Genomic DNA, 14,278 nt, shown 5'->3' with positions numbered 1-14,278 from the left:
CTCATGTCTTTGAATCCTGCTACTGCATGATGGGGGCATTTCTGAAATTTGGGTCAGACCCAATGTAGGACCTGAAGCTTGCGATGGCAGGGAAGTCTCCATCCCCAGGTAATTAATCACTAAAAAGGAACCAAGGAAGAAATCAGTCCCTGGGAAATGAGATTTTCCCTCCACACAAGTAGTGGTGCAACAGCAGTGCACCTACCAGCCATAGGCAAGGCATTGATACTGGCTATTCTAAGGATAATGGACAGGGCCCTGTGCTACAAGTGGAGGTAAATGTTGCAGTTCTTATTGTTTGTCATGTGGTGCTGCTGTTTGTGGTTCTATTTGTATTTGAAAGAGTTTCAGTGTAAACTGCACTTAAAAATAAGAGCCTTGGAACAGAAGGATAGTCCATTTGGTAAGGCACTGGCCCTGCGCACAGCTGACCTCAGTTTGATCTTTAGTATCACGTATGATCCCCTGAGCACCTTCAGGAGTGATCCCTAGCACAGACCCAGGAGTAATCCCTGAGCGGTACAGGCTATGACCCAGATTCAACCTGCTCCAAACTAAAGCTTTTTAAAAAAAAATAAAATAAAAATAGGTATTTTTAAATCACTATGTTCCATACAGAGCTTAGCATTGTAAAGTAGTCTAGTCTCAATGTATTCGATTTCTCGAAAAAATAATAGGACGTTCATATCATGGAATAGGAGTATGAATGATATAATCTCGGTATATTTCACTTAAATACCACCTGTCTATGGAGAGTTTTCCTCTATTTTGACCCCAATTTTTGAATTTTGTTTCCCTTCTCTTAGTTTTACTCACCTTGAAAACTCGATTCTGTGATGGGTTGAGCAGACAGAGAGAAGTGGATTCCAGAGGAGGAGGCTGGTGGTTGGTTATTTGGGGGCTGGACCCCCTTGAGAACCATAACCATTTCTCGCGATGAGTTGCTGTAAGTTTGGGGGGCAGAGCCCTTTTGCCCTCTGTATGTCATGGAGTCATAGAACTGCGGGCCGGAAAGGAGAGTTCCCAGAGTGCCTTGATGATAGTAATACACCTGGCTTCCTTCCTGGTAGGGAAGTGACAGGCTTTGACTCTGATGTGGAACCAGAGATGGTGTTCTCTCAACAAGACTGGCAGAAAGTGATGGGTACACAGACACCGTGTTGTTGGTATCTAGGATTTTCTCATAGCGAGCTGCCATAGACATGGAAGAGACAGCGGGGTCTTGGTCAAGGACAGTCACAGAAAAGTCTCCCATGGAAGACTTCTCTTCAGCACTTCCTGCAATATCCCATTCCAAAACACTCGGGTAGGAAGCAGCTGAGGTGGATATATGACTCTGGTGAAACACTCCAGACAGCATTGCTGTGCTGAAATGTTGGTAAAGATAGGCACTACCCATCAGGGGTTGGAAAGAGGTGCCAGAGGCTGAGGGCAGGAGCCAAGCAGAACTACCAGCTGGAGCAGATACTCTGGAGTAGTTGCAGACACTTCCTGTTCGGGAAGCTGCATTGTTCACCACGGGAAGGGAAAGCTGCAGAGTATGTGCAGTTCCCAATACAGATGGATTTTGAAAATTTTCTGAAAGGAACAAGAGGGTGATGAAAAAAATCTGTGAGACTAATAATCTCCTTCAACGCTGAGAGGAACAATCTGAACTTAAAATTTAAGCCTTCGAGATGCTTCTAGTACCAACAGTCAACTGAGTTTCCAAAATTCCAACCACTAGGGGTGATTCAAAGCCTGGAACCTTTGGGCACTTTGTGTATTTGGTATCGTGCTCTCAAAGTAAACACAGAACTGTAGAAGAGCCAGGCGATCGTGTCTGTACCTGGATTTCTTGCTTACAGATAGTTTCTCCTTAGCTTGCTCTCCTATTGACTCCTATGCTATTTCCTAGAATGGAAGCTCTTCCAAACTAGGAAGTCTAAGAGAATGGGAAACATTCTCTGGACAAGAAGAAACCTGAGGCCCAGAGATGGCAAAGAGATTTCCTATATTCCAATAATTTTTATTGGGCGGGGCGTGGGGTGGTGTAGAGTGTGGACCAACAACTGACAGTGATCTTGGGTTCTTCTTGGCTCTGCACTCTGGAGTGACCCCTTAGAACATTTGCGAGAGTGTATGCCGTGACAGAGATTCAACTGGATTGGCTGTGTACAAGGCAAGTGCCTTATCCCCTCCAGTACTGTCTCTCTCTGTCCCTTATGAATTTCCAGGTTACACAACCTAAAGCATGTGGACTTTTGGCCAGGACCCTGCATGATCAATACAAGGCCAGAAACCGGAAGGAGGATACCTTACGTTAAGATAGGCATTTGTGGTCTTTGCAACTATTACCATTGTAATCATCAGGTTTCCATTTGACTTGTGCGATGAGTACCTGTTACTTACGGTTCACATACGACTTAATCTTGTTGATGCATTGAAGGTTACCCTCATTTTTGATCCACTTCAAAAATGACTGCTTGAGTCTTTCCCAAGAAATGTTTTTGGAAGGAAAACTTTATTGAAACTCTGTGTCTTAAGTTGTTTATCTACAATGTAGTTACTAATAATTCTAAGAATAATAATGCATACATGAATATAATTTTTCTATTTCATGTGATTTACATAGGAGGAAGGGTAAAGAAAACATCATGAAAAATATGTATCGCAGAACTGAAAATGAAGTATATATATATTAATGAAATCTGGGCTCTTTAGCAAGCAGCATAGTACAGTAAGTTATGGAGAGCAGATCCAAGAGTAGGCCTTGAATAACAGTGGATGTGGTCCCAAATAAAACCAAATAAAACAGTACAATAAGGTTATTAATAAATCGTTCCACATATGTAATATGAAGAGAGTATTCTATTTTAGAAAAAAACTGCTAGCCAAAAAATGGAATAGAAGGTGATTTTTGAGTGCACACTTTACCAGTCCATTAAAGACAAAGGATTTATCAGTAATTACATAACAAAAAGAAAATAGGAATAAACGTGATTGTATTTCATAGACAAGAAATGTTTTAAATGAGGAAAATACAGAAAGAAACTTCGAAGGTCCAAAAAAAATTATTCTCATGAGTACCTTTGAATATTAACCAGCAAACAACACGTGTTAAACATAGCAGAGGATTTCACTTGATCACACAAGAAACAGAAAAGACCATTTAAAAAGTGATCACAAAATATCGCAAATTTACTTTCAACCCCTAGATTAGAATTAGCTTTATTAACCAGGAAAACGTTCTTCTCAATGTTTAATAAATGAGCACCAAAATCCAACAAAATATCTTTAATGTAGGAAAACTCATAATTCACAAATATGACAAAAACGTGTAATTAGACATGTGAGACTTGGTTTTTCTATTTCCTCTTAGGATCTAAAAACAGAAGTTGACTATTATCAAAATACTCTCATGTTAGGAAGAAAAAAATCACATGAAATAATATTTTAAAAGATGACAAGCAGCTTTAACCTGGAACCTACTTACCACACAAATGAATCAAATCTCCTGATTCAAGTTAGAATATACCATTTTTTTTATTTTAACAGGCAGTGCCGTACATGTACTTAAAAACCAGAACGTAATAAAAACATTGAAGATTCTGTGTCTTCCACCGCCCTAGATAAGCACTATTAGCTATTTATGGGAAGCATCATTTCTGAAGCGTGCATGTACTCCAAACTGTTAAGAACCAAGTACCGTGTTCTAAGAGATAATCAGGAAAAAAGCCAGCAAGGATGGCTTTCTGATAAACTGCTTTTCCTACTGGAACCCTATTCAAGGCATAGTATACTTTCTAGTCCTGGCATTTATTGAAGTAAATTGCTTTGACTTGCTCTCAGTGTATTTAGCTGAGCATATTTAATATATATTCTTTCTTTTTTGATTTTAAACCTTTGGTTCTCTTCAACATTCTGTCCAAACGTTTTCCCCTTCCTTGATAATCGACGTCCCTATTCTTTCTTCCTTTCTTTCTTCTCTCTATCTTTCGATCTTTCTTTCTTTCGTTCGTTCTTTCTTTCCTATTTATTTCTCCCTCATATCGTCTTGGTTTCAATTGGTCAATGTTTGATGAAAGTGATCCCAAACTTTCTTACCTTTGAGGGCTTGGTAAGCCCTCCCTACCGCTCAGCACTGCACACCTTCCTCATGCCCCATATTTTCTTATTACCTGGTTTAAATAGAAATCTCAAAGATCAATGATTATTACTTTGTAATATCACTATATTTAAAATACTGAAGTATACATACAAGTGGAGAGACCATTAGAGAGAACACACGCTAGAATATATTAACAGTTTTCCGCAGCATCTCTATTTTCTGTTTCTGTAAAAATACTGTCTCTGATTTACTTGTTTTCAATGAATATCATGTAAAATTCACTATTACAAGGAAAAAGGAAACACAGAGAATCAACACTCATATATATTTATATGTGTGGGTGTGTGTATTTGAGCTCCTAAGTATGTCTAAAGTATAATGTAATCAATGAGGAAAAACACTTTGTATGTGAGAGAAAGTAAGCCAATGTCTAAAATCACACAGCAAATGTCAAAGTCAAGCTAAAATGAGGCTTATCAAATTCGACTTGAATACTTTCTTTCATTACTACGTGCTGTTTTTCCTTGACTGCTAAGTTTAGGGATGATAAATCTAATGAAAAGCTTTGAAAAGTATTATTCCTTACCTGACATGGTCAGAGAAGAGGAAATACCGATGAAAGGTAGACGAGAAGAGGAGACGGTACGAGAGTACGTCTGAACACTGAAGCGGCTTAAGACCGCAAGTGTTCAGTGGAGAGGACTGCTCACTGGTGATTGGTCATTGGTCACTCGTCACTTGCCATGATGATTCAAATTTGTTTACAAGCAACTACATGGGACCCCCAAGATTCTACCATTTGGTGGTTGGTTTGGTGGGAGAATGATGTCATAAAGTAGGCAGTTGAAAGGTAGAGGCTAGCCAATCAGGAGGTCAGAATCCCAAGAAGAAGACCGGATTGGATAGAGAGCGGGGTAGAATGAAGCAGGCTAGGGAGATGGAATCCTACAAGACGGTTATAACAGTTTCACCTTCGTCAGACTCTTGTGTTAGAAAAATACTCCCATGATACTCAAGAGCTTAGCTATTTCATTAACACATCAAGAAAATTACGAAATAATCCTTTATATTGCACTGTTAAAGAAACAACATTTGGTATTACTAGTATAGTTTAGATAACATTTACAGCACAGCGGGTAGGGCATTTGCCTTGCAGGAGGCCAAGCCTGATTCCGATTCCTCTGCCCGGCAAGCTACCCAGAGTATCTCGTCCACATAGCAAGAGCCTGGCAAGATACCCATGACGTGTTCGATAGGCCAAAGCCAGTGACAACAAGTCTCACAATTTGTTGTAAGTTGTTACTGGTTCCCGCTCGAGCAAATGAATGAACCGCGGGAGGACAGTGCTACAGTGCTATGATTGAAAAAATTGGTGGTTTCTTTCAATATGAGAACACTGACTAGGATAAGTTGTAGATGAATCAGGATGTGTTAAAACGTAAATAAAATGAGAAGAAATAGTAAATGCACAGGTATCTTATTTGTACAAAACAAACAGTTGTTCTCAGTTTAAAACTGTAGGAGATAAAGAAAAACATATGCTCATTTGTGTTCAAAATTTTACAATCTGTAAGAAAAGGACAAAAACCAAATTAAGTCATCAAAAAACAAGCAAAACCAACAAATACTGGCAATTAATATGATAGGCCAAGGATGAATGGTTTTAAAAAAATTAGTGCTGTGAAATAAATCAGTATTGAGCTATTACACTTGAATAGAAAAAATAAGCATAAACCATGATCACATAATCTCTATTGAAAGAAGTGTAAATGACTAGTAAACACAAGAGCAATATTTTTTTTTAATTTTTGTTTTGTTCTGTTTTGTTTGAGTAGTGAAACACCATGAGGTACAGTTGTAGACTGACAGGTTGTTGAGCTTGGGTTTCAGTTATACAGTGATGGAGTGCCCATCCCACCACCAGCCCCAGCCCCCATCCCACCCTGCCTCTTTGGTAGGGCACTCCCTTTTGTTCTATCTCTCCTTTTGGGTGCTGTGTTCTGCAGAAGAGACATTGGGTGGCAATCCTGTTCGGTCCATAGACTACTTTCAGCAGGCATCTCCCATCCTGGGCAGATCTTCCCAGCACCCTTTATTGGGTGCTCCCTTCTCTATCTGCGCTGCCTTTACCCCTAGACAGTGCAGCTGGCCTCTAAGCCATGGAGTGAACAACCTGGTATTTAACACAGCTGTTCTTGGGTGTTAGTCTCTTGTTTTGTTACTTTATGTTACCCAGATGCATGCGGTCTTTCTATGTCTGTCACTCTCTTTCTGACTCATTTCCCATAGCATAATATTTTCCATGTAGTACCATACAAGAGCAATTTTCAAGCTCACTAGTAGACAAAGAGCACAAATTAAAATGAGAAATTAAAATGTCCCCCCAAATTACAAATATTGAAAAAACAGGTGCTATCTTTCCCTAGCAGAGGTGCTAGAAAAAAGACTTTTTCAAGCTATTTTATTGAGAATTAAATCCTTTTAATAGTTAGGCAATATATAGCTTAAAGCAGTTTAATGTTCATTAAGTCAGTGTCACTGTCACTCTCCTCCCATTGTTCATCGATTTTCTTGAGCGGGCCCAGTTAGGTCTCCAGTGTGAGACTTTGTTGTAAGTTAACTTTTGTGTGTGTAGATGGAAATTCAGGGATCAAACCCAGAACCTCAGAAATGTGAGGCAAATATTTTACCACCGAGGCCTATTTCCAACCACAGTTAATGGTTTTGCTTTTGTTTCTATAGTGCGAAGAACAGAAATCAAAGTTTCATACACGCAGGCCAAGTTCTTTTGTCCTGAGCTACATATCCGGTCACAAGTAAGTTAGCTGTGAAGAATTGATCTTATGTAAACAATTAGAAAAGTAGACCAATAGATATAAATGTTCACATCAATGTCATCTTAGCAGTAAAACATTACAATTATAAAGTCTCAATAAACACTTTATAGTAATTGAAATTGATTATTTAAAAATCATACTTGTGTAGAGACTAATATAAATGCATACTTGAAAGACTCCAAAGAAATGTACCTGCATTTTACTTGCATGTTTATTGTGGTTCTACTTTCTTCGTAATATAGGTATTCCATGAACAATACAAATTTGGACTTCTATATGATATTTTTCAATAACTGTATTTTGAAAATTTTTGGACATTGGTAGGGATGTGAAATAATTAAAGATGATCTATATATCCTAGAAATATAAAAAAAATCTAAGGAAAAGTATACCATGCATGTATAAAGTATATGCAGATAATTGATTTGGTTGGACCCCAGACTTTGTATAGGGGTTCAAGCACTTACCATGCACACTGTCAACCCAAATTAATGGCTGGCACCACCAGGAATGACCCTTGAGCACAGAGTCTGAAGTCCCAAGCACCACATACTACGGCCCAAATACCCCAGACAAATAGAAATATAAATTATCACTTACTACCTTAAAATACAAATGTATTATAAAGTCTATTATAAAATCCATAAAAGTTTTTAAATGTATCAAAATTTACAGATTGACAGGCCACACATAGTACTAATTGCAGACAATGGAATAAAATACTATTAGAAAACCATCTTCTTGGTCAAGAGCAGACTATCTATTAAATTTGGGGGTTTTCAAAAGTTATAGAGGAGTTAGCACCCTTAACGTCTATGTTACTCAAGAATCAGTTATATGTTTTTCTTTTCTTTTCTTCCTTGTATGTGTGGAGGGGAGTGCACCCAGATGTGCTCCAGGCTCACTTCAGACCCTGTATCCAGAGATCACCCCGAGCAAGCTCAGGGTTCTGGGAATTGAACTCAGGTTAGCTGCATACAAGGTAAACACCCTCTTCATGCTGCACTAGCTCTTTGGCCTATATGTTTCTTTTAGAAAATGACATGTGAATAAAACATTCTTAATCATTAAAAATCATTTCTAATAAAACATTTACTTAAAAAGTTTGATGCAGGCAAATACTATTTTAATCCTAAAAGTAAATTTAAAAATCAGGATAATACTCGGTAAAGCATAGAAACATAGCAAAAAGTAGATGGTATAGATCTTATTTGCAAATTGGAAACTGTAACACATTGTCCTTTTCCATTTCAAGGATGAGATGAATCCATAGAGTAGATTTGTTCACGAACAATGCTATATTCTCTCCTGGATGCGTATTTAAAAATACTTGCCAATGTGCCTGTTTCTCAACGTTTTGAGTACTATAGCCCTCTTTGCTATTGTGAGATCTTTCTCTTGTTGTATTTTTACTTTATGTTCCAATTTTTTTATTTTTAATTTTTAAATTTTTATTAGTGAGACACCATGAGGTACGGTTGTAGACATATGAATTTTTGTGCGTGGGTTTCATTTATACAATGATCAAATACCCATCCCTCCACCAGTGCCCATTTCCCACCACCAGGGATCCCAGTATGCCTCCCACCCCCCATCCCCTCATCCCACCCTGACACTGTGGGAGGGCATTCCCCTTTGTTCTCTGTCTCCTTTTAGGTGTTGTGGTTTGCAAAAGAGGCACTGAGTGACAATCATGCTTGGTCTCTAGTCTATGTTCAGCACTCTCTCCCATCCTGGGAGGATCCTCCCAACACCCTTTATTTGGTGCTCCATTCTCTATCTGAGCTGCCTTTTCTGCTAGCGTGTGTGGTTGGTCTCCAAGCTATGAAGAAAAATTCCTGACACTAATCTCGGCCACTCTTGGGAGTTCGTCTCCTATTTTGTTATTTTATGTTCTCCGGGTGAATGCAATCTTGCTCTGTCTGTCCCTCTCTTTCTGACTCATTTCGCTTAACATGATACTGTCCATGCAGTACCACTTCTATGTAAATTTCATGCTCTTCCTGCCTGAAGATGTCTCTCTGGCTTCCTGAAAGAACAGGGAGGGGAGAGGCAAATTCCTGGTCCTAAGCAAACAGAGGAGGGGAAGAATTATCTAAAAAACATACCAAAAGAGGCATTGAGTGGCAATCACGTTCGGTCTAGAGTCTACTTTCAGCATGCATCTCCCATCCTGGGAGGATCCTCCCAACACCCATTATTTGGTGATCCCTTTTCTATCAATAAAAAATAATAAAAAATTAAAAAAACACACAAAAACAATCAGTTTTGATTCACATGAAATATGGAAATTCTGAATTTCACGTGTAAGAGATTTTACTTGGCTTCACTGAAAGGATTAAAAATTAAATTGCACAAAATAGCTTTGCAATGGCCCATCTCATGGTGATTCAATTAAAAAATAAATGAAGAAATTTTAAATCACTCATAAAGATTAAAACTGCCATAACAAATACATGCACCTTGATTTGAGACAGATAACTCACATTTGAAAAGAGAGAGAGAGAGAAGGACTAAAACAAAGTGAACAAATCAAATGACTCTTTAGGAGGTCATATATATAGTAATTAAGGTGGGAGGAGGTGGTGCTGGAGCACACGAAAAGGTATTTATGATTCAAGGATTCACACCCAGAGATCTTATTGCAAAATTTCGAAAATATATAAAACTATTTCACAATACCCACAACCATGTATGGTGAGACTGGAAATTTGATACCAATTATTTATTCACACAGATGTATTCATATGCCTATCATATGCACTAGGGAGATCAAGGGAAATCATTCTTAGCGCTGACATTCTTGGAAACTGAAGTAGTAATCAGGTTTTTATGATTAAGTTGTTATGATTTCATAGGCAGTGTTTGTTTCCTGAACCAAGCTTGAATGTCTTTAAAAGACCAAATACAGGAATATTAATCCATTTTTAATTTAATATATAATATGCTGAATTTACATGTTAAACAGAGATGGATGTCTTTTTCAATAGTCTATTAGGGACACTGTCCTTGACTTGTTTTATTAGGAACTGAATGTGGTACCCTATAATCTCTAATTCCATCCCTAGTCCTCGCTACTCTACTTCTACCAATCAAAGCAAACTTCACTTTAGACCTAGTTGTCAGTAATCTCAACTGAAGATGATAGTACAAAATAAGTCTGATCAAATACTTGTGTTATCCAGCAGTTGTTAAAGATGCTTACACAAGTGAACAGAATATTGAGAAAGAAACGAACACTCCAAATTGTCGTTGAAGAAGGCAAAGAATACATGTTGTAAGTGACCATATAAAAGAAAGAAACTTAAAGTCAATTCCTTGGGAAGTTCTGGTAGTCTTGCAACCATGTTGCCCATGGGGTAATCAGCTAGCTAAAAGTCTTCCTTCACTTGGATGTTCCTTGTTCACATCCCTGATATCGCTCTTTTCCTCCTCAGAACCCATTCCCAGTAAATCATGTGCTCACCAGATCTTGTTGTTTCAAGCTTTGTTTTCGCCAAATTTCAAGTCCTTCCTTTTGCACTTATTGTCTCTTCTCCCATCATTTCAGACTGTTCTCCCAGCATTTTTTCCTCAGTGAATACAACTTTCCTTCAAGGGAGTTGAAGCTTGTTCGTTTGGAGAGTTGACTGGGATCATTTTCCTCTAGCCATACATGAAAGGTAGCAAAACACTTTTCAAGTTGTTCTGTTCCTAGCCAGTCAACTACCCTTTCCTGGGAAAATTTGTTAGCAGTTTAGTCTCAGGCCTGTCAGAAACTGCATCCGTGTTGCTCCATTTCCACCAAAGTAGTTACTGGTACCAAGCAGACTTAGTGAAATGTATGTTCCTGTTAACCCACTTGCACTTGGGATCCATGTGAACACCTTCCACCTGGCTTTTATGAACCGTGGTCATCCAGTTTGCTTTTCTGGTGGCATTCTGTTTCTCACTATTCCTCTCCGCAGCTAAGTGATGTGAAAATACCATCTTTAGTAAATGGTATGATTGAAAGCTCCAGAAGGAATGCCAGCCCTTTCAGCTCTCTCGGTCTTATATGTAACCTGTTCTTTGGAACCTATCTTATTTTCGTATTTTTGTTTTGCTTATCATTTACGAAAAACATGTTAACGTAATTAAAAAACATCCACCAACTCTCCCATGCTGATCACCAGCTGTCCAGGTCCCTACCCTTCCCGGTTTCCCTGCCATCCATCCATCACCCCATTAACTCTCCTAGGACCATCTCTTTCCGCCACCACCTTCCAGGCTCAAGGTCAAGCGGTACCGACCGCTTTGGGAGTGGTGACCTAGTGCGCATGTCTTAGTCCGGTACGTCCCGCAACAGCAGCCCCAACGACACTGATAACGTTGGTTCTTGGGTGAGCTGCAGTTAACAGCGATGTTTAGAGAAGGCTACAGGCACCCGGGACCATGGAAGACCACAGAGCAGCCCCTCAAGGTAATATAATTTGAGCTCCCCCCGACAGAAATGTCCAGATGTCGTTGCCTGAAAGCAGGCTTGACCACCGTGGGGAGTTTACAAATCCAAAGACTTACAGAGGCAATGGACCTCATTGTTGAAACTAGCTAGCAAAGGGTCACCGTGATAGCGACTCTGAATATTGTTGGGAATAAGGGAAATGGTGCAGCTAGGGGTGCTGAACAGAGGGCCCGAGGACATCGTGACTTATCTCTGCATCTCCCAGGAGCTCATCTTCAGGCTTCATGCTGCAACTGTTCTCTTGGCTTGGTCCCTGTTAAGAGTCATCCTTGAATGTCTCTGAGGGCGCTGACCAATCCTCTGGAAGGTTCATTCCCCAGTCTATGTGGTCGCATCCCCCAGCCATCATTTATGGATAGACCACCCAAACCTTTTAGAGATGTGTCTCAAATTTGGTTATTTTCCAAAGGTGGCCATGAGGCATAGACACAGCCTCCATGAAAGAAATTTAACTTTTCTTCTGGTCACCTTAGACTCATTTGCCTTCTTTAGCCTATTCCAAATTTATTCTTTAATTCCAAACCCCCAGACCGTGTCATTTCTCTCATTTTTTTTTTTTTGGAGGACACCAGGGATGGGGCATACTTGACTGTGCTCTGGTCTTACTCCTGGCTCTGCCCTCAGGTTTCACATCTGGTGGGTCTCTGGGAACCCTAAAGGAATGCAATAATTGAACTGGGTCCTTCTTGCTTGCAGAGCAAATGCCCTGTCAGCTATACTCTTCCTCTGACCCCACCCCACTCTTCATCAGGCCCATGCAATTTCTCCTCTGATGGGCTTTAGAACCCTGGACCAAGGTTCTCTTTCTCAGAGTCTTGTCTATTCCCCCTTTGTCCTTTCTATAACTTCCCATTCTTTCCCATGCCATACTTCAACCCCCAGCCCCTCCCCAAAACAACCACATTTGACAGCATCTCAAACTTCAGAACTTTTATTAACAACCAATTAACTACGATGCATCTCTTCAATTTGTTAAAAATTTATTAGAATAAACCAACTGTGTATGGTATTTCTGTGTTTGTCTAAGGCAACCATCTGGTACCTCAAGTGGAACCTACCATTCCAGCTACTCACATTACGTAGCCATAGTAGAGAGAGATGTCCATCTCTTTTTCTCTCTCAATAAAGAACTGCACTTTCCCCAAAGAGGTGTGTTTGGCAGCTTTCTCACGCTCCTGCTGAGCCTTCCTTTTCATAGCCTCACGCTCTGGTGTCTGCTCTTTGGTGATGGGCTTTGACACGACTGGCTCGGGAACATTGGGCTTTCTCCATGGAATCGGTTGGAAACGGAAGTCTTGAAGGAGAAACTGACTCTGACGTTTGGGTGGAGACTGGCGCTTGTTCACAGAGACAAGAGGAGCCTCCCTCCGGAGAGAAGTGCTAGCTGTTGTCTTGTAGGGAGCAGGTTTAGAAGCTGCATCCTGAGGAAAGGGCCGGCTAGTAGGGTTCAGCAAACCTGGTCGAGATGGGTTGGTTGAAATGGACTGAGCAGGTTTGGCAGGACCAGGCAAAAATGCAGTGGTTGGCCGGGAAGAATTGGCAGCAGTTGGCTGAGCTGCATTGGTAGAGCCGGGCTTGGCAGGGTGAGTTGCAGCAGGACGATGTGAGGCCACAGACTGTGGTCTCCGAGGAACAGGTCGAGCTTGAGGCCTCTCCATGGTCAGAAACGGCAAAGGTACCAATTTGACCTTCCCAGGAGGTGGCAGCTCAGACTGGGTTGGAGATAAGTGTTTTTCAGCAGGGCTACTTGGTTTCTGTGCTTTGACCTGAGTTTTCTCAAGGCCTTTTCCATCCCGGGTAGCACCTAGCCATGGCTTGACAGCTGAGGATGGCTTGACATCTTTGGGGTTCTTGGAGCTAGCCAGGACCTGGGAGGAAGAGATTCCAGGTTTTGGATCACTCTTCTTCCCCAGAGCATGAAACACTTGCACAGACTCCAGCATGTGCATGCCTAGGCAGCTGCGGGGCTTTTTAAAGGCCTCTTGACAAAGCTCACGTTGACTTTTCTTGCGTTTCATCTTGCCAATGGTGGGCTTTTCTTCTGCCTTGACCTTGTTCCCTGGATGCTTACACTCCTTAGCTTTCTTAGAGTTTACTCGGGTGTTTTCTATCTTCTCCTGCCCATGGCTCTTTGTCTTGCTGATCCTGCTGGATGCAGCTTTCTGTGGTTTGCTGTTAGTTTTGGCCGTGGTCACAGGACACCTATCACTGACTGCAGCATTACGAACAATCCCCGCTCCCCCTAGCAAGCATTCTTGGACTTTTGGCAGGATTTTGGCCTTGGGTTCTCCCTCAAGAGGTTCAGAAGCCTCCTTTTTGTTCTTCCGTGTTGGATGGGAGGTCCCCTTAGCGCCACTTGAATTTTCATACACCTGCTTCAGAGGGATGGTGTCAGTGGTGTTCATTACCTGCAGATCTTTGCATTGTTCTAGGTCGACTGGGATCTGGTAGGTCTTCAGAGATTTTGAGAGCCCCGTTTTCATCTGGTCAAAATTCGTAACTTTTTGTTCCTGAGTTGGAGTTGAGGTCAGCGCCTGGTTACTTTGGGCTGCAGATATCATGGGAACTTCCCGAAGCTCAGGTGGTGGATTCCTCTCATGTCTTTGAATCCTGCTACTGCATGATGGGGGCATTTCTGAAATTTGGGTCAGACCCAATGTAGGACCTGAAGCTTGCGATGGCAGGGAAGTCTCCATCCCCAGGTAATTAATCACTAAAAAGGAACCAAGGAAGAAATCAGTCCCTGGGAAATGAGATTTTCCCTCCACACAAGTAGTGGTGCAACAGCAGTGCACCTACCAGCCATAGGCAAGGCATTGATACTGGCTATTCTAAGGATAATGGACAGGGCCCTGTGCTACAAGTGGA

The sequence above is a fragment of the Sorex fumeus genome, unplaced genomic scaffold, assembly GCF_029834395.1.
Source record: "Sorex fumeus unplaced genomic scaffold, SorFum_2.1 ptg000070l, whole genome shotgun sequence".
In the NCBI taxonomy this organism is placed as follows: Eukaryota; Metazoa; Chordata; class Mammalia; order Eulipotyphla; family Soricidae; genus Sorex; species Sorex fumeus.
Note: the sequence above shows the minus strand (reverse complement) of the source record.